Source organism: Canis aureus, chromosome 11 (genome assembly GCF_053574225.1).
Source record: "Canis aureus isolate CA01 chromosome 11, VMU_Caureus_v.1.0, whole genome shotgun sequence".
NCBI lineage: Eukaryota > Metazoa > Chordata > Mammalia > Carnivora > Canidae > Canis > Canis aureus.
The window spans coordinates 28,020,472-28,038,763 of NC_135621.1; the positions used below are offsets into that span (position 1 = coordinate 28,020,472).

General features: G+C 41.3%; 1 protein-coding gene and 1 long non-coding RNA gene across 4 annotated transcripts in view; one reads left to right on the forward strand and one right to left on the reverse strand.

The window, feature by feature from the left end:
* Nucleotides 1-18,292, forward strand: part of ENTHD1 (ENTH domain containing 1) — a 106,106-nt gene that overhangs the window by 70,709 nt on the left and 17,105 nt on the right. The window lies entirely within an intron of this gene.
* On the reverse strand, nt 1,851-3,378 carry LOC144323000 (uncharacterized). The gene is made up of 2 exons (XR_013388552.1): nt 3,086-3,378; nt 1,851-2,934 (listed from the first exon to the last, which is right to left on the reverse strand). It is a non-coding gene; the product is annotated as an uncharacterized LOC144323000 (long non-coding RNA).

Consider the following 18,292-nt stretch of genomic DNA (forward strand, 5'->3'; position numbering starts at 1 on the left):
AATTCATTTGTGTGAATCCTTAAGATTCAGCTAAGATGCTGTTTCTCCGTGGAAGCCTTACCTGACACACCCAAGGCAGGGGTTATTGCTCTTCCTCTGGGCTCTCATGGCACTCTGGATGCTTCAGATCCAGTGCCGATTCTGTGTTGTAATTGCTCGTTATGCCTCCCCACTGTCAAATCAGCTAGACCATGATTTTTTAATTTAGATATAATTGATGTATAACATTATATTAGTTTCAGGTGTACAGCAAAATGATTCACTGTTTTGTGTATATTGCAAAATGATCATCACGGTAAGTCCAGTTAACATTCATCACAGTACATTGTCACAAATTTTTTCTTGTGCAGAGAATACAATGATGATCTTCAAGATTTACTCTGTTAGCAACTTTCAAATATACAGTACAGGGTTATTAACCAACAGTCCCCATGCCATACATTACATCCCCTTGACTGGCTTATTTTATGGCTGAGAGTTTGTACTTCTTAACCCCCTTCATCCATCTTGCCCACCCCTACCGCCTACCTCTGGCCACCATCAATCTGTTCTCTATACCCATGAGGCTGTTTTATTTATTTGGCTGGTTAGTTTAGTTTTGTTTTTTTTAATTCTACATATAAGTGAGATCAGAATGGAATTTGTCTTTTTCTATTTAACTTACTTCACCTAGTGTAATACATTCAAGTTCCATCCATGTTGCAAATGGCAAGATTTCCTTCTTTTTTATGGCTAAATAATTCTGTGTGTGCTTTTGTATGTCCTATTTTCTGTATCCATTCATCCATCAATGGACATTTAGATTGCTTCCCCATCTTAGCTATTGTAAATAATGCTGCAGTGAACATGGAGGTGCAGATATCTTTTCAAGCTAGTGTTTTCATTTTCTTCAGATAAATACCTAGAGGTGGAATTGTTGAATCATACAGTATTTGTTTTTAATTTTTTGAGAAACCTCCATACTGTTTTCCACAGTGCGATCACCAACTTACATTCCCACCCACAGTGCACAAAGCTTATTATTCCACATCTCCACCAACATGTGTTATTTCCTGTTTTTTGCTTTTGTTGTCTTTGCTTTTAGTGTGGAATTTTTAAAAATCCTCACCAAGACTGAAGCCACAGAGGTTGCCACCTATGTTTACTTTGAGGAGTGTCATGGCAGCCAGTCTTACATTGAAATATTTGAGCCATTTTGAGTTTGTTTCTGTGTATGGTGGAAGATAGCCAACTTCATTTTTTTTTTTGCATGTGGCTATCCAGTTCTCCCAGCACCATTTACTGAGAAGACTGTCCTTGCCTCGTGGTATATTCTTGGTCACTTTGTAGTAAATTAGTTGACTGTTATATGTGTGGGTTTATTTCTGGGTTTTCTATTCTGTTCCATTGATTTGGCTATGACTTTTCTTTTTTGAGAGAAGGTCTGTGTCTTGTTCATCATTTTATTCTCTGCCTCTAAACCAGTGCTTAGCACGTAGTAAGTATATACTAAATATTTGTTGGCTAAACAAGCGTCATTTGAAATGCCCCTAAATTGAAGAGAGTCATAGTGTTTTTTTCTGTATTTCTTGCATATACTTTGAAAGTGTCTTCAGAGAAAAGTTAACCATAGTTTTGTAAAAGAAGAGCAGCTTGAGCAGCACATGGGTGTACTCCAAGTTCACTGATGAAGTTTAATACCAGCAGAGTCATCTTCTAAAATTTTATAAAATTTTCCTCATTCCTGGTTGACACTTGTTATCCAAAGGAGAGTCTGTTTAAGAGGAGGAAGTACCCAAAACACATACAATTGGAAATCATGTTCAAGGATATAAAGAAGGAACACACATGAGAGGGTGGTGGCCCAGGAATTAATTAACTAAAGATTTTATTTATTTATTCATGAGAGACACAGAGAGAGGCAGAGACATAGGCAAAGAGAGAAGCAGGCTCCATGCAGGGAGCCTGATGTGGGACTCGATCCTGGGACTCCAGGATCACACCCTGGGCTGAAGGCAGGCACTCAATCACTGAGCCACCCAGGCATCTCCCCAGGAATTATTTACTTAGCTTTTCTTTTCATGTCACTTCAAGTCTGGTCTGAAACCAGGATCTGTCTCTGGTGTGGCAGGAGCCCGGAGACCAGCATGGATGATTTCTCCCCAGCTCCTGGATGATGTTTGTTACTCAAGGTAGGGGATTTTAGAGGGAGGGAAGTCTGGAGGGCAGCAAAAGAGCTGAGCAGCTCTTTGTGGGGAAGAAACACCAAGGGCCTTCTGGGAGATGAAAGAGTTCCTCAGAGGCAGAGGTGGGTCTTATTCACCTTTGTGTCATCAACATGATATTTTCAAGCTGTGACCTCCAGTGCGCCAAAAGGGGTAGCCCTATTTTTCTACCTTCCTAATTTTAAACTTCCAAAAAATATCACTTTGCTTATTTTGTTTTCTCAGTCATTTCCGGTTTAAACTCAATCAATTCAGGATTTCCTTTTCTCCTTCCTCCTTTCAAGGATGGGCATCCAACTTTCAGGGACAGCTTATTAGCATCATGGCTTTGGGGATGGGCATCTTCATCCTGACCTCTGCTAAGAGGAAACTTAGCTCACTGTTCTCTAATTGTCCACATCTCTTTCTGCCAGCGTCCACTGGTTTCCTAATAGCACTGCCCTGGCACAAAGTTGTGAGGCTGGGCTTTTAGCATCCTCTCTGCCCCACTAGTGAGGCCCTCTCACCTCTGCCACTCTGTCTCTCAGCTGATCCTGCAGCCTTCAGGCACTGCTGGATGCTCCCCAACACCTCTCTCATGTAGTGGGGGCTCTGAATGGCTGCCCTGAGATACTCTCTTCCCAGACCCACCTCCCTGCATTTCTCCAAGGCTGCTTCCATTCTGTGCTGCTGGTGTGATTTGAAGACAGGGGGAGGAATTCCAAGTGTCACTTGCTCTTCCAGGCTCCACCTGGGGAACAAGCAGAAATCCTTCTTACTCTCCAAATGAAAGCAGCATGAGGGAAAGAATTTTTTTTCTATTCTTTTTTTTTTCTATTCTCCCTGCTGAATGCTCAGGACCTAGAAGTATGGCTAGCTAACAATAAGGGCTCAAGACATACCTGGTAGAAAGAGGGATGGCTGGCCTCTCCAACTCCCACCACCAGGCCCTGGATAGACTCAGAGTACAAGACCTCCTTGCCAGTATCTGACTCTTGATTCTTCTGTTTGTCTCCTTCCTCAGAGGATCTTTAGTCTAAGGTAGATGCATAGAGGGGTAGGGCAGGGAGTGACAGGCTAAATCAGTATTCTCCCCAAACTCCCTCTGTGTTAAATTAATCTGGCTTTTGTTTTTAATCTATATCTTCATCATAAATAAATAAATAAATACATACATAAATACATAAATACATAAATAAATAAATAAATAAATAAATAAATAAATAAATAAATAAATCTTCATCTCTGACCCATCAAGACAGTCCTTCTTGGGCAAAAGGAGCTCTGTATTTTGGTGACTGTGGTTGGCAAAGGGCCTTGGGGATTCAGTTGTGGTGAGGGAGACTCTACCTGTTAGTACTTCATCCATCATCCTTTCACCTTTATAGCCCCAGTTCTTCACACACTGCCTGGCACAAAGTCGATTCTCAGTTCATCTTCACTGAATTGAATATTGGATGAATCAGAAATTGGTGGGATATTAAAGGGTAAAGAGTGGAAGCTTGGGACAGGGGTGGTCCTCAGGGTAAAGATGGAATGAGATCTAGAAGGAGTGCTCAATATTGTCAATTCTTTGTTGAAACAGAATTCTATTCAACAAAACCACATGATTTGTTCATTTTAATACTTATAAAGAGTGTTGCTATAATTCTTACTAATTGTAATGCTAGGTGTTCCCTAGATCCCAACTTAGTAAACTGTCTCAATTTGAGCCCAAACCCAGAGATTGTCCAGCTTTTTATGAGCATAAAATAGCTATCAGCAACTAGATATTAGTTGCTAAACAGTAATTTTAGAAGGGAAGATTGATAAATTCTATTTTAGTTCAACAGGTACTTAATCAAGTTTCTACCATGTGTCAAGCATTGGTGGTAGGCAGGAAATAATGGCCATGAGTATGGCAGGCCCTGTCTGCCCCAAGGAACTTTTGTTCTGGTAAAGGTAACCAGTAACCTAAACAAAGAAAACAATTACAGATTGTAACACATGTTATTAAGGAAATGAAGAGGAACTTCAGTGAGGTATGCTTTAGTTAGGGTAGTAAGAGAAATCCCCTGCACCAAGATGGTGTGCTATGAGGTAAGGATGAAGAGGCGTGAAAAGAACATTCCAAGCAGAGGCAACAGCGAGTTCAAAGGCCCAGGGGCAGGAATAAAAGGTTAGCTTGCTCCTAGAGTTGCAAGCAAATGAGGGACCGGTGGTCTGCGTGGAGATCAGAGAACAGTAGGCAGGAACCATGTCACTCTGTACTGTGTAATCATAGGGAGGAGTTTCAGACTGAATTCTGAGCACAGTGGGAACATTTGAAGCACAGGAATGCTACAATCTGATTTGTATTTACTTAAATATAAACTGAGGGAGAATGCATTACCAGGGTAGACAGAAGCAGAAAGGTGAATGAAGAACCTAGGTAGACTATCCAGTGACCATGACTGAGGGCAGAGGCAGTGTCTACAGAGAGAAATATACACATGGGAGATTTGTTTTGGAGTTCAGCCCTCAGGACTCCTGGTGATTGGTTGTTGGAGTGAGGACAAGGGTGGAAATGAGGATGAGCCCTAGTTTTCTGCCTTTGGGAAGTATGTGATGGTGTTGCTTACTGAGAAGGGGAAGACGGTGGGGAGACCCGGTCTGAGGGATATGTTAAGGGCTATGTTTTAGATGTGTTATGTTGGAGGTGCCTGTGAGCATCCATCTAAATCCTTGTATTCTAGAAATATTGAATATCAGTACACTAAAGTAATTAAATTTGAACTTAGATGATAACTGTGCTTCTGGGGTTCCGGTTGTATGTCTGCTGTGCATTTCAGAGATCTGAGCATTCCACTATTCTTCAAAACAAAACAAAACAAAACAAAACAAAACAAAAAAAACAAAACTAGGCACCACAAACCTCAAATGTAGGTTATCACCAAACATGCCCAATCCCTTAATAAAATTCTGAGAGTGATCTAGCAGTTCATCTCTTTGTCCTTGTTATTGATTACAGTCCAGCATGCCCAACATGTTCAAAGCATAGCTTCAGTTTCCCTGAAGTTAGCGGTTTTAACAAAATGTAAATAGTGGTACTTGATTTTTTCCCTCTTCATATTGCTGTCCTCCATACAACAGAGTATGAGTGCTTTAGAGGACTGGGTGATGTAGACAATGAATGACCTAGTTTCTGATGGGTTGATTAAACTCCTGAAAGTACGTTTTCCCTCTTTTTAAAAAAATTTTATTTATTTATTATAGAGAGAGAAAGAGAGAGAAAGCAAGAGAGCACAAGCAGAGTGAGCACCAGAGGGAGAGGGAGAAGTAGGCTCCCCACTGAGCAGGAAGCCAGACACAGGCTGGATCCCAGGACCCTGGGATCGTAACCTGAGCTGAAAGCAGACACTTAACCAACTGAGCCACCCAGGCGCTCGTCCTTTTTCCCTCTTGAGAGATTTTAATGTGTGTGTGAGAGTGAGAGGGAGAGAGAGAGATGGTAGCTCTACTGCACTACAAAGGTATTCTGGAAGTGCCTCAGAGTTTTGCAGCAGGTGTTTCTTTTATACTTTGGATCAGCATGCAGTATGGCCTTGAGACAAGATAAGCAAAGGACTACAGCAGTAAAATCTTGATAGCTTCCTGTGGCTCATGGCAAGGTCAAATACTTTGAATAAATATAGATTATTAAAAGGGTGTTTTACTTCCTTGAAGGTATTTGATTCATTTAATTCAGGAAAGAAAGGGACGCCTGGGTGGCTCAGCGGTTGGGCACCTGCCTTCGGCTCAGGTCGTGATCCTGGGATCTAGCATCGAGTCTCACATCAGGCTCCCTGCAGGGAGCCCGCTTCTCCCTCTGCCTATGTCTCTGCCCCTCTCTCTCAGTCTGTGTCTCTCATGAATAAATAATCTTTAAAGAAAAGAAAAAAGAAAAACCCAGAAAGGAGTACTTAATACTTTGATAATGATAGTTACCAGTACTTTGCTACCTACAAACGTGGGATAAGCTTAATTATTCAGAAATGTTCGATCACTGAATTGTGACAGTTCTGTGGCAATCATATTTTAACTGTCATCTCTGTCCCTACTTTGGGGGATCTTGTCATCTGTCGGCTGCACTATTATGATGCCTTTGTCAGTGATCTTTATGCCTGAGCCTCGCTCCTATCAGCCACATAATTTCCACAGAGATCTAACACAAAAATCTTCAAAACAGCCTCTAATGGCTTTTTATTATCTACAGGATAAAAACTATATTCCTAACTTCTTATATTTGCAGGAGTTTGGTGGACTAGATGCTCTGAAGAGCCTCCTGCTATGGAAACAACACACACACACATACACACACACACACACACACAAACCTAGATTCTGGATAAAAGATACCTTTTAATACATTGTTGGGTTCATGGGAACTAAAGGAAATCTTGAAGGGCAAAGTCGAACAAAAACCATGCCGTGTAAGCCCAAGAACTGGAACCCAGCTGGAGCAGGGAGCTGTGAGTGCAAAGGACTTTCTAAAGGCAGGTTTTCCAGAAAGGCAGATGCTGACATCAGCATCAGAGAGCACTCCCCCACACCCCACCACTTCCCCCACTCAGGCGGAGCCAGCAGGCAGGGAGAAAGTGGAGCCTCAGACTTGGCATTCAGGGGGCACTCAAGGAGGCTGCGCTGGCTTTAGGTGTGTAGTCCTAGCTCCTGACAAAAATACAGATCTTTTTTGGAAGCCCTACTGAGACCCAAGACTCTTAGAGATTAACCTCAACCAAGCATGATGTCACAGTCAGCAGTCGCCGAAAACAGGGGAATAAGTCTCCATGCCCCAGAGTCTAGAGAGACGCACATAACCGATTCAGCCTGCAAGGATTCAGATGTGAACCATTAGCTATACAATATTAGCGGACTATGAAATGCTTAAAGAAAAAAAAATGGGTAGAATCAGTAAGGGATGGATGACTAGACAAATTTGGAAAATAACCAAGTAAAACTTTCAGAACGGGAAAATATAATTATTTGAAAGTAAAAACTCAGTGGACGTGGATGGACTAAACACTAGATTTGATAAAACTAAGGTGAGAATTAGTGAATCAGAATGTGTATCAGAAGAAATTCCCCAGAATGCAGCAGAGGCCAAGAAGGTAGAAAATATTTTTTAAAAGCTGAGACACAAATGATAAATGAAGTTTAGTATGGCTGATTGGAGGTAATATTTGATGACATAATAGGAGATCATTTTTCCAGAACTGATGAAAAGCATGCGTTCAAAAAAATCAGGGAGCATAATATATGCCAGATATGATAAATAACTACAAAAATTTGCCAACTCACATGTTATAATGAACATCTAGAACACCAGAAACAGAAAAGCGGATTATCCATGAAAGAATAACAGGGCAGACTTCTCATCAGCAACATTAGAAGCCAGAAGACTGGAAATATCATCTGCTTTCTCAGGGAAAATATCTGCCAATCCAAAGTGGGTAGTCATTTAAGAATAAGAGTGAAATGAAGACATTTTCCAAGAAAAGATGGTTCAGATAAACAAAAACTGAGTTTATCATCACAGATTCTCAGTAAAGGAACTCATAACATTTATTTCAGGAAAAAGGGAATATTCCAGAAGGAAGGTCTGAAGTGCAAGAAGGAATGGTGAACAAAAATTGGCAGGAGTGCCTGGGTGCCTTGGTCCATTTAGCATCTGACTCTTAATTTCAGCTCAGGTCATGATCTCAGGGTCATGAGATCAAGTCCTGCGTCCAGCTTGGCATTAGGCATGGAGCCTGCTTGGGATTCTCTCTCTCTCTCTCCCCCTCTCCCTCTGCCTCTCCGCCCCCAAAAGAAATTGGTAAATATGTACATCAATCTAAACAAATGTTGTCTTTTAAAATTAATTATAACATCTAATTTGTGGTGTTAGAAAAAGAACTAAACTTCTAGGTAACAATATCATGCAACTGAGAGAGGGTAAGTTAGAGTTACAGGTTCTAAAATCTCTGAACAGCAAGGGCTGTGCTGATGTGAACTATCTGGGAAGAAAGCCATGGTGGTCATCTTGGGTCTTGTTCAGTAGGGCTGCCTAGAGAGCAGAACTCAGCAGGAAGAGTCTGGAGGTCTGTGAGGATGCATCATCCCTGCAGACCTTGAAGCCACCCCAGCTTGCTCTCCTAGCAGCTCTACCTTCAGAATATATCCAGAAACCAGTCATCTCCACTGCTGATCCTGGTCCTGTCTACTGGTATTGCTCATACAGGGCCTTGCTTGGGACCTCAGCTTTCCCCGATTCCCCCTTAGCCATTCTTCACATAAAAGCCAACATGATTTTATTAAAAAGTCATATCGGGGTGCCTGGGTGGCCCAGTTGGTTAAGTGTCTGCCTTCGGCTTGGGTCATGATCCCACCAGGGTCCTTGGATCGAGCCCCACATTGGGCTCCCGCTCCGCAGGGAGTCTGCTTCTCCCTTTCCCTCTGCCACTCCCCCTGTTTATCCTCTCTGTCTCTCAAATAAATAAATAAAATCTTTAAAAGAGAGAGAGAGAGAGAGGAAGTCATATCATATTCCTTTGCTTAAAAACCCTCCAGGGACTTGTCATCTCACACAAGAGTATCTCTGATCTGGCTCCCAGCTTCCTCCCTGACTTCCTCTCCTGTGGCTTCTCCCCGGCACTCACTCCGCGTCCATCTTAGACCCCTGGCTGTTCCTGTTCCTGGGGACGGGACGGCCCAGCACCCTCCTGGCCCTGGGTCCTGCAGTGACTGTTCCCTCCAACTACAGCGCAGCCCTCCTCTACTCCATATGTCTTTCTCTCCCATCTTCTTCAGCTTTCTGCTCAAGCTCCACCTTTACAGCGAGACCACCCTCCCTGCAGGCCTGCTCATCCCCCTGAGCTCCCCATGCCTCCGACCACTCCATCATCCTCCACAGAATGCATCGTCTGACGTACTGTGCACGAATCTTTGGTGATTAACAACTTCCTCTCCCCTGTAATGCATTGTAGCTTGTGCTCCAGGGCAAAGACTCCGTGATTTTGTTCACTGTTGCATTTTTAGTTCCTGGAATAGTGTGTGCCACACTGCCTAATAAATATCTTCTGAGGGAGAGAACGTATGAGATGAAGGGGTGCAGAGGGAGGAGAGACGAGTCAATCTGAAATAACGCAGAGATGTCCTATGGTTCACTGAAAAGGTCAGTGGTCCTCAGGAAAGCGTCAGTTGAGAAGTGGGAATGGAAGCCACACTGTGGTGTTCTGAGAAGGTGATCAGGAAAGAAGGAAATGAATTCAAGGGGAAACATTTGCTTTCCATTGTGTTTGGGTGAGGAGGGGAGCAGGAGAAAGAAACACTGACACAGAGGCCCACGGAAGTATTTAAAATAAAAAAAGACCTCTCCTCTGTGATTGAGAGGAGAAAGCTAACCAAAAAAAAAAAAAAGAGGAGTTGAAGATGAGAGGAAAGTTGGGAGTGCAACTGGGAGTGTTTCGGTGACACAGATGGCAGGACGGGCCTGGACAGGCATAGGCAGGGTTTCTGACCCTCAAAACGAAGGGAAGAGAGCGAAGAGTAGTCGTAGGTCATAGTTCAGTTGGCTGGCAGGAGGATGAAAAGCTAAAACAAATCTGTTGAAAAGCCTCTCTTTCCTTGAGGAAGAGGGGAGAAGGTTATTTACTAAAAATGAGAGAAGGTCTGGTTGACAAGGGTGCTTGAGGAGACCAGTGAAGGTTTGGAATTATCTTTAAGAGAAATGAGAGGGCAAAGGACAAGCAAAAGGATTCATGGACACTCCTGAGGACCCATGGGGCTTGGAGGCCTGAACTTCCAGCTGTGAATTCTCCCCTGTAGCCAGCAGTCACCTGGTGCTACAGGATTTGTGTCCCCTTAGTGCCCGCAGCCCTTGGTCACAACGCTTTGAAGAATGAAGAGCTAGATCAGATGAAGAGTGGTGGGCAGCAGGGCCAAGTTTACTGAGCAGAAGTATAAAGCTGCCGGAGAGGGGGGGATGCCCAAGAAGGTTGCCCTTGGAGTTTCTAAGTTCTGGTTTTTTTAATGAGCTCTTTTGTGGAACTCTCTTAAGCAACCAGGGTGTGCTGACACCCTGTGCCCAACAGGGTTACATATCTGTTTCCCTATTAGGTTAATGTGTATGCACTGATGGTCTTTTTTTTTTTCTTTCTGACATCTGGGGGCTTATGTCCTAACTTCCCCTTTGTCCATGACAAATGCTTTGTGGTTAATTGTCTTATTTTAGGACATTTTACAGAAGTCATTTTTGCAAGGGCTGCAAAGCAGAATGTCAGTCTGGTCCTGTCTAAGCTCCAGAACAAGATGTTAATGCCATTTTATATTAGCTGTTCTGACTCCATATTTTCTTGTTGGAGACCCTGGCCATGACTACCTAACTGTCCAACTCACTCCTAACCCTGGGAGAGGAGAGGAAGAGAGGAGTCAAGTATGTGCCAGGCCTGAGGGGCTAGATGCAAACATTGGAAGTCACCGTGGAGGGGATGCAGCAGGGAGGTGGTTGGAGTAAGCTGAAGCAGACCTGGATGTGTCCTACATTAGGGAGTGGTGCGGTTAGGGGCGGGGTCCCCAGGGTGCTCTGAAGAACTCTCCTATCCACTCCACAAGAGAGCCAGTGATTGGGTGCCTGCTGTTGAGAGGCTGTGGATAGCCATGTTAGCCAAAGCAGTAGCAGCAACCAAGAGATATGTGACTGTAACAATGGCCAGATGAGGAAGAGATAGACATTTGTCTCTTACTCCCCTTCCTCTGCTCTGACATGAATAGAGCTGAGCTCAGAGGAGGGAGCTTTGTCCCATAAGTAGGTCAAATTCATCCTCCAGATGAGAGAAGGGAAAGAGAAGTAAAAGCAGGCCCTGGAGGGAGAGCAGCTAGTGCAAAAGCCCAGAGGTGTGCTAGCATGAGGTGGACTCTTTCTAGTGATTAAGAATGGCTGATGTGTGATCGGGTGGGTCACTAGAGACCAAAAAGAAGGTTGTGTTCTGACTAGACATGGCGTTAGTGTGAGAACCCTCCATCTGCCATATTGCCTCAACTCACGCCCAGATTTTCTTTCACTTTGATCTCTGTGCTGTATTTTTTAATAATTTCTTTGTACTACCTTTCAGTTCCCCAATTTTCTTTTCAACTAGAGTTACTGCTGTTTTAATCACCAGTTATTTTTTTTTAATTTTGGTTATTTTGTTTTTCATTTTTAGAAGTTCTACTTGAATCTTCTACTTGGTTTTTGGTTTTATAATCTCTTATTCTGTGCTCATATTTTCAAGCTTGTATGTCTTTAAACATATGAAGTATATCTATGGTTATTTTATCTTCTGTGTTTTGTAATTGAAATGAATTACAATGTCGAAAAACTTTGCCAGTATAATTCCAGTGGCTTTTGTACTTTCAGGCACAGTGCAAAGTATATGGTCCATCCTCGAATTCATTCATCTATTTGTTGCATAGATGAATGAATGAAAATATATGGAAGGTGCTGGAATAAAAAGAGGAAATGAGGGCAGCCCAGTGGCTCAGCGGTTTAGTGCCGCCTTCAGCCCAGGGTGTGATCCTGGAGACCCAGGATCGAGTCCCACATCGGGCTCCCTGCATGGAGCCTGCTTTTCCCTCTGCCTGTGTCTCTGCCTCTTTCTCACATGAATGAATAAATAAAATCTTTAAAAAAAGAGGAAACATTAGTAGGTAAATTACAGTATGGTACTGTAAATCATATTATAAAAATATAAGCAAAGAGCTCTAAAAACAAGGACCATACACTAACTGCCTGGGGAAAGAAAAATGATATGACTCCTCTTAGGTATTCAGGAAGGTATTTTCCAAAGGGACGTATATTATATAACATATGAAATTTTAATAGTGAATTTTCTTCTTAGCTTATTGTGTAAAATAGAGCATTCATACTTCATGAGAAATTAACTCTTCATCTGAATTCACAATTTAAATTATATTCTTAGCTTTGTTGCAGTGTTGCAGACTTAGACGTGATTTTTACTCCATATTGAAGTCAAAGTTTATTATTGGTCTCCACATCTAATGAGGAAAATATTTGAGAATTATAGGTCTTCATCTCCTCATCATCTTTCCATAGAACATCAGTTCTCCGGGTCTCAAACATCACCTTCTGAAAACAATGGGCAAAAAAGTATGCACATTATGCCTGTGGTCTATATATACAGGAATTTCCAGGGGGAGAGGAGAATACCTGGTGCGTTCAGATGCCCATGTTTCCAGTCAAGGCCATGGCAGGAACTCCTCGGGAGTTTCACGTCTTCAGACTGTTCCATAATAACAACACCCAGGACCTATTTTGTGTTTACTGTGTGCCAGGTGCAACTTCAAGCATTTCATATATTTAATTCATGTCAGAATTGAAACTCTGGCCAATTTATCTAAAGTCTTTATTCTCCTAGGATGCCTTGTAGGGTTTTAATGGCATTCTAAGGTCTGGTCTGATGATCACAAACACTTGTGCCTTCAAGCACTTGCTCATTTCCTTCAGCCAGGAGTATGCTCTGTAAAGCAGGAGACCTTCATGTCCCAGAGAGCACTTTCCATTTAAACCCTAGTCTTGGACGCCTGGGTGGCTCACTGGTTGAGCGGCTTCCTTTGGCTCAGGGCGTGATCCCAGAGTCCTGGGATGGAGTCCTGCATTGGGATCCCCACGGGGAGCTGCTTCTCCCTCTGCCTGTGTCTCTGCCTCTCTGCCTCTCTCTCTCTGTGTCCCTCAAGAATAAAATAAATAAAATCTTTCAAATAAGTAAATAAACCCTAGCCTCAACAACAGGAAACGTTGCAATAGCTAGTGATCACTAGTTTCCCAAAGACATGTTCAGTTTCAATTTTTATGACGATAATCTATTAAGGGAAATTATGATTTTTATTGTTGGTGGAACCATAACTATGATATAAAATTTAATAATGAGCATCCTGTACCTATTTTATAATCCATTCACTCTGACCCATTTTCAGGGCCTGAAAACCTTCAACTGTCCTACCTGAGGTTTTAAAAGAAAAGCTCCTTTAAATGTGTCCATATCTCTATTTTCTTATGAAAAGTAAAACCATTATCTCAAATTTATACTGAAAGCAGTAAATATACTTGCCATATTTCATAGCCACATTTTCCAAAGTATTTTCTCTTTTTAAAACTTGGATACAATATGTTCTGTAGTTAAGTATAATGAATATGATGAAGTGAAAACTTCAAAACATACAACTGTGTACGCACACACACTTAACACAGACCAGAGGGAGAGTCTAGCTGTTCTAATTTATGATTATTTGGGGTTTCATGCATATCCTGTAAGAAAAACATATTAAGACTTTCACATCAAACAAGTTATTCAAGTTTCACGTTCATATCCATTTTAAATTAGTGGCTTGTCTGTCTACTTAAACCAATATATTAATGAGCAATTCAAATCGCCTCTATATTAATAATTTCTAACTGTGGCCTCTTAGCAAAATGGACTTATTATCATCAGATCCGATTTCCTTTGATTAACATAATTGCAAAAGTAGAAGCTCCTTCAGTTACACGTATTTAAACTACAGAAAGACATATTTTGGCATCCATCTTTTGTCAGGCTTGCCAGCTCTCTGCTTTGTAGCTGTAATTGGATACAATGTATCAGACTAACAGGAGAATTGATCATGGCAGTGGCTCTGCTGGAATTAACACCCATTATTAGATTCACCATATAATGGAATATAAAAAAATATGCAGTGATTATAGTACCTGAAATAAGGCAGTGGAATTATTGAAAAATGAAAAAGAGTTACCAGTATAGAATGTTCCTATCTGTAGGCAAAGACTCTTAGAATTAAATCCAATGTTCCCTTTCAAAAATGATTTCATCATCGTCTCCAAAGGAGCAAAAACATTTTCGGTCCCTTCAACAACATAGCTCTTCTCTTTTGTCCGTAGGCTTAAAGCATGGAGAGGTGTTGTTGTTGTTGTTTTCCCTTACTTCAGGCATTTTGGTGATAGTCTGTATTTAAATTTGCAATCTGATGTCTTACACCAGGAATAAGCTTCTTCCTAAAGATAACTATCAAGAGTAATCAAGCCAGCTTTACAATGACCGATGTTTCAAGGTCGTATTTTGCATTAATCAAGTATATTGGCAGGTGTAAAGCACTGTACAATAAAGAAAACTGGGGACAGACTCATAATTTAATACCGAGCTTCTCATCCAGGAGTCTGCCAGAGAGATACTTGAGAACAAAGCTCTTTGACATTCAGGTTTAAATTGAAAGAAAATGAGAAACCAGATAAAGCAAGCCAACCAAATTAATTCACTCTGTAGTCTTCTCTGCTTTTTAGTGGATTTCAGAGAAATTCTCTCCTGGAGAAAGTTGGAAAGCCCTCACAAAACAATTGCTTTAGTGTTTACAGAGTATATATATTTATGTGCTTTGTGTTCAACCATATAGAAACAATATTTATTGCTCTTCTCTGGCAAATCCCCAGGAGTTTCCATGGGCTTCAGAAAATTTTTCATAAATGCTGCGCATTCTTTATATGGATCCAAGAAAACATCTACCCCAAAGCGCTTCCTGGGAGGAGACACGTGGGCACAGATACATGGGTCCATTGTGTACCTAAGTCAGTCCTCCTCCACCTGGGCCTATGCTCTGAAAGTGGCACCAGGGGCAAAAGGAGTGACCTCAAAGTAAACTTCAGTCACTTGACAGTTGTGAACCTTCAGAAGAATTGTCAGTGAAGAAGTAGGCGGCATAGCTAGTTCTACTACACTTTCTATATCTTCTAGTCCCCTAGCAAAATGAGCTTTGAGCTAGAATTCAAGGATCTGAGGTTCTATCCTGCCTGCTCCTGGAAGTCCCAGGTTCTCGTGTGTATTGCAAAGGGACTGAATTAGGTGTCCCCCAAGACTTTTTCCTCAACAATTGAATTTATTTTAATGACGAGACCATCCACATAATGACTCGTTGAACAAACATTTATCAAATGACTGCACATACTCTGCTAGTCTCTTAAGGGTTGAGCAAGTTGGATAAAGATGTGCACCCTGAAGGAGTTAGCAATCTGCTGGAGGTGACACCTCTGTAAACAAGAAACTATGAGTCAGAAACAACAAATTTGTTTACCACTGTTACAGAGCTCAGAATAGTGCCTGTTACATCCTTGTACTTGATAAATATTTGTCAAATGAAGGACTAATATTTGAAATAGGAAATAAGTGAAAAATATGAATATTCACATTGTATTATGCAAAAACAAAGGAGGGATTCAGTTTTAACTCGGAGGATAAAGATCTCACAGAAGAGGTGGTAGCATTTCAATTGAGTTTAAACAAATGAAACAATTTTTGATAGAAGAGAAGGGTAGAGATGAAGGATATGCTAGGCTGAGGGAGCAGCATGAGCAAAAACACAGATATGCAAATGTATGTCTGCCTCTCGGACATCACCTTGGAAGTTGGAAATCAGATATAAAGAGGAGGAAGAGCATTTCAGGCATAAACAACAGCATGGGTGAAAGCTTGGCACAAAGAGGAAACATGTTAAATTGGAAGAACTGAAAGAATTTAAGTGTAGTAGGATCATACAATTTTAGGAAAAACTGTGCTACAAAATGAGGCAGCAAAGCAGAGGCGTGGTTTGTGATGTCCCAGCCCCAGGATCACAAAGCTAGGAGACAGCCCATCCGCTGGCTACTCAGCATCATTCATCCACACCCTTCTGCGTATGTATAAACAACCAGCCAACAAAAACATCTTTCATTGTACAAATAAGATGCTCTCCCTAAAATAATGAGGCACAAAGGTGCCTCACCCTCCCCTTCCTGAAACTTTCTAGAGTTCTGAGGTGGGAATTGATTTTTTTCACATCGGCTTCCGTGCTGTTGGTATCTGGGGGTTTGCTTCCTCACTCCATCAGCTGTTCCTTTTCTAACAATTTGTTGATGACTCTCATCTTCTGTTGTCCTCTCTTCTCTCCTATTCTGTTTGCCCTTTTAGGTTCATACCTCTGTTCCACTTGTGTCACTTCAGTAGGTTTTGGGAAAGGAAAGCTGAAAATGAGTATATCTTGTAGCAATGCCGTGAATGCCCCAGCCCATATTCTCTGAGCCTGCCTCTGAGGACAACTGTTGTCCCAGGGACCCGTTTCCATATATACCGAGAGTGCCTGTGTCTCCCTCGTCCTCTACCAGTGTCTCTTCTGGAGCCCATAGACTCATTCAGCGTAAGCATAGGACAGCCTAGAAATGCGACAGATTCATTACTCATGGGGGCACCACTCAACCAGTGAAGGTAAGAGACTCCTCCCCGTTCCTGAAAGGACAGCCCTATAGCCCCCAGCAGGATCAAATCTCATTTGCTCACAGTGGTCATCTGACCACTAGTGCACTCTGTTGACTTTATCCCTTTTAGTTTTACCTTCCCACTCCTTCACTCGTGCTCTTGGGATCACTGGCCAGATCAACTACCTGCATCCAAGTCTGTTCCTCAGAGTCTGCTTCTGGGGGAACCCAGTCTGAAACCTGTTCAATTTACTGTGTTATACAAATATATTCTTTATTTTCACTCACTTATTGAGAAGCTGAATCTCTTAGACATTGTGAAATTGAACTGGTAACTTGTATTATTAGTTATTTCTATGTTTATCATATATATATTTTTGTATGTATATATATATGTACACACATATATATGCAAATATGTATATATATCCTATCTATATAAAATCTACACTTGACCTTATGTTTATTGACAGTAGGAACTATGACTTCCACCTTTGTATGGCTCTAGAATCTAATATAACCCAATGCAAACAGAAGGTGCTCAGCAAGTGTTTCTTGATTGATCATTCTTATTTTTAGCCTTCACATAGAGTGTACATTATTATACACAAAATCAACAATATTTATATTAGATAATTTATAAATTATTAAATTTAACAAATATTTTCATACCTCCTATATGCAAAAGCATGGTAGAAACTCTAAAGTCAGAATTAAGGAACTTAATATGATGTGTTATAGGCTCTATACAGCGTATAATCACTGAAAAAAATGAATCTACCAAAAAAATGAATTTATAGAAACTAATATTTATTTATTTATTTTAAGATTTTATTTATTTATTCATGAGAGACAGAGAGAGAGAGAGAGAGAAGCAGAGACACAGGCAGAGGGAGAAACAGGCTCCATGCAGGGAGCCCAACGCGGGACTTGATCCTGGGACTCCAGGACCACGCCCTGGGCTGAAGGCAGGCACCAAACCACTGAGCCATCCAGGGATCCCTGAAACTAATATTTATTATGAAGAAAAGGGATGGATTAGGTAGACATGATTGGAAATAGTTTTGAGAAGTAGTTGGGATAGGCCTTGAGAAGTTGGTAGGGTTGAAATAGATAGAGAAGGGGGAGAGCATTCCAGTGTTGGAGTGCAGAGTGAGAAATTGATGGTAGTAAAGATTAAAAAACATGGAGAATGAAGCTAAAGGGACCTGAATGAACATGAGTGAGGAAGAGATGACCTGACTGGAGGTTAGTTTTCTGTTGAGTAGCCATAGAAAATAAGCAATATAATAATAATAATAATAATAATAATAATAATAGGAAAAGAAGAATGGGTGTGGGTGATCATAAGGTACAAACTTCCAGTTATAAAATAAGTCCTGGGGATATAATGTACAGCTTGGTGACTAATAATACTGTGTTGTATATTTGAAAGTTGCTAAGAGAATAGATCTTAAAAGTTCTCATCACAAGACAAAACACTGTGTGTAACAGTGGTGGATGTTAATGACACTCACTGTGATGATCATTTTACAATATACATGTATATCAAATCATTGTGTGGTATGCCCAAAACTAATACAATGCTATATGTCAACTGTAGCCCAATTTAAAAAAAAAAGAAACAATAAAAAGTGAAGTTATTAGAAGTTGGAAGGCAGTAGAGGTTTCTAGAGAATGTGTAAATAAATGGCAATCAAGTTGAAGGGTCTTCAATGGATCCTTTGATGAAGAGTTCAGCTGTGAATCAGGGTCACGCTTTCCAGAAACTAGAAGGATTGCCTTTGAGAGCATTTGTAAGATACAACTTGGCCACCTTCCACTTTGCATTTAGCAGCTAGCCAAACTCTGTGGTATG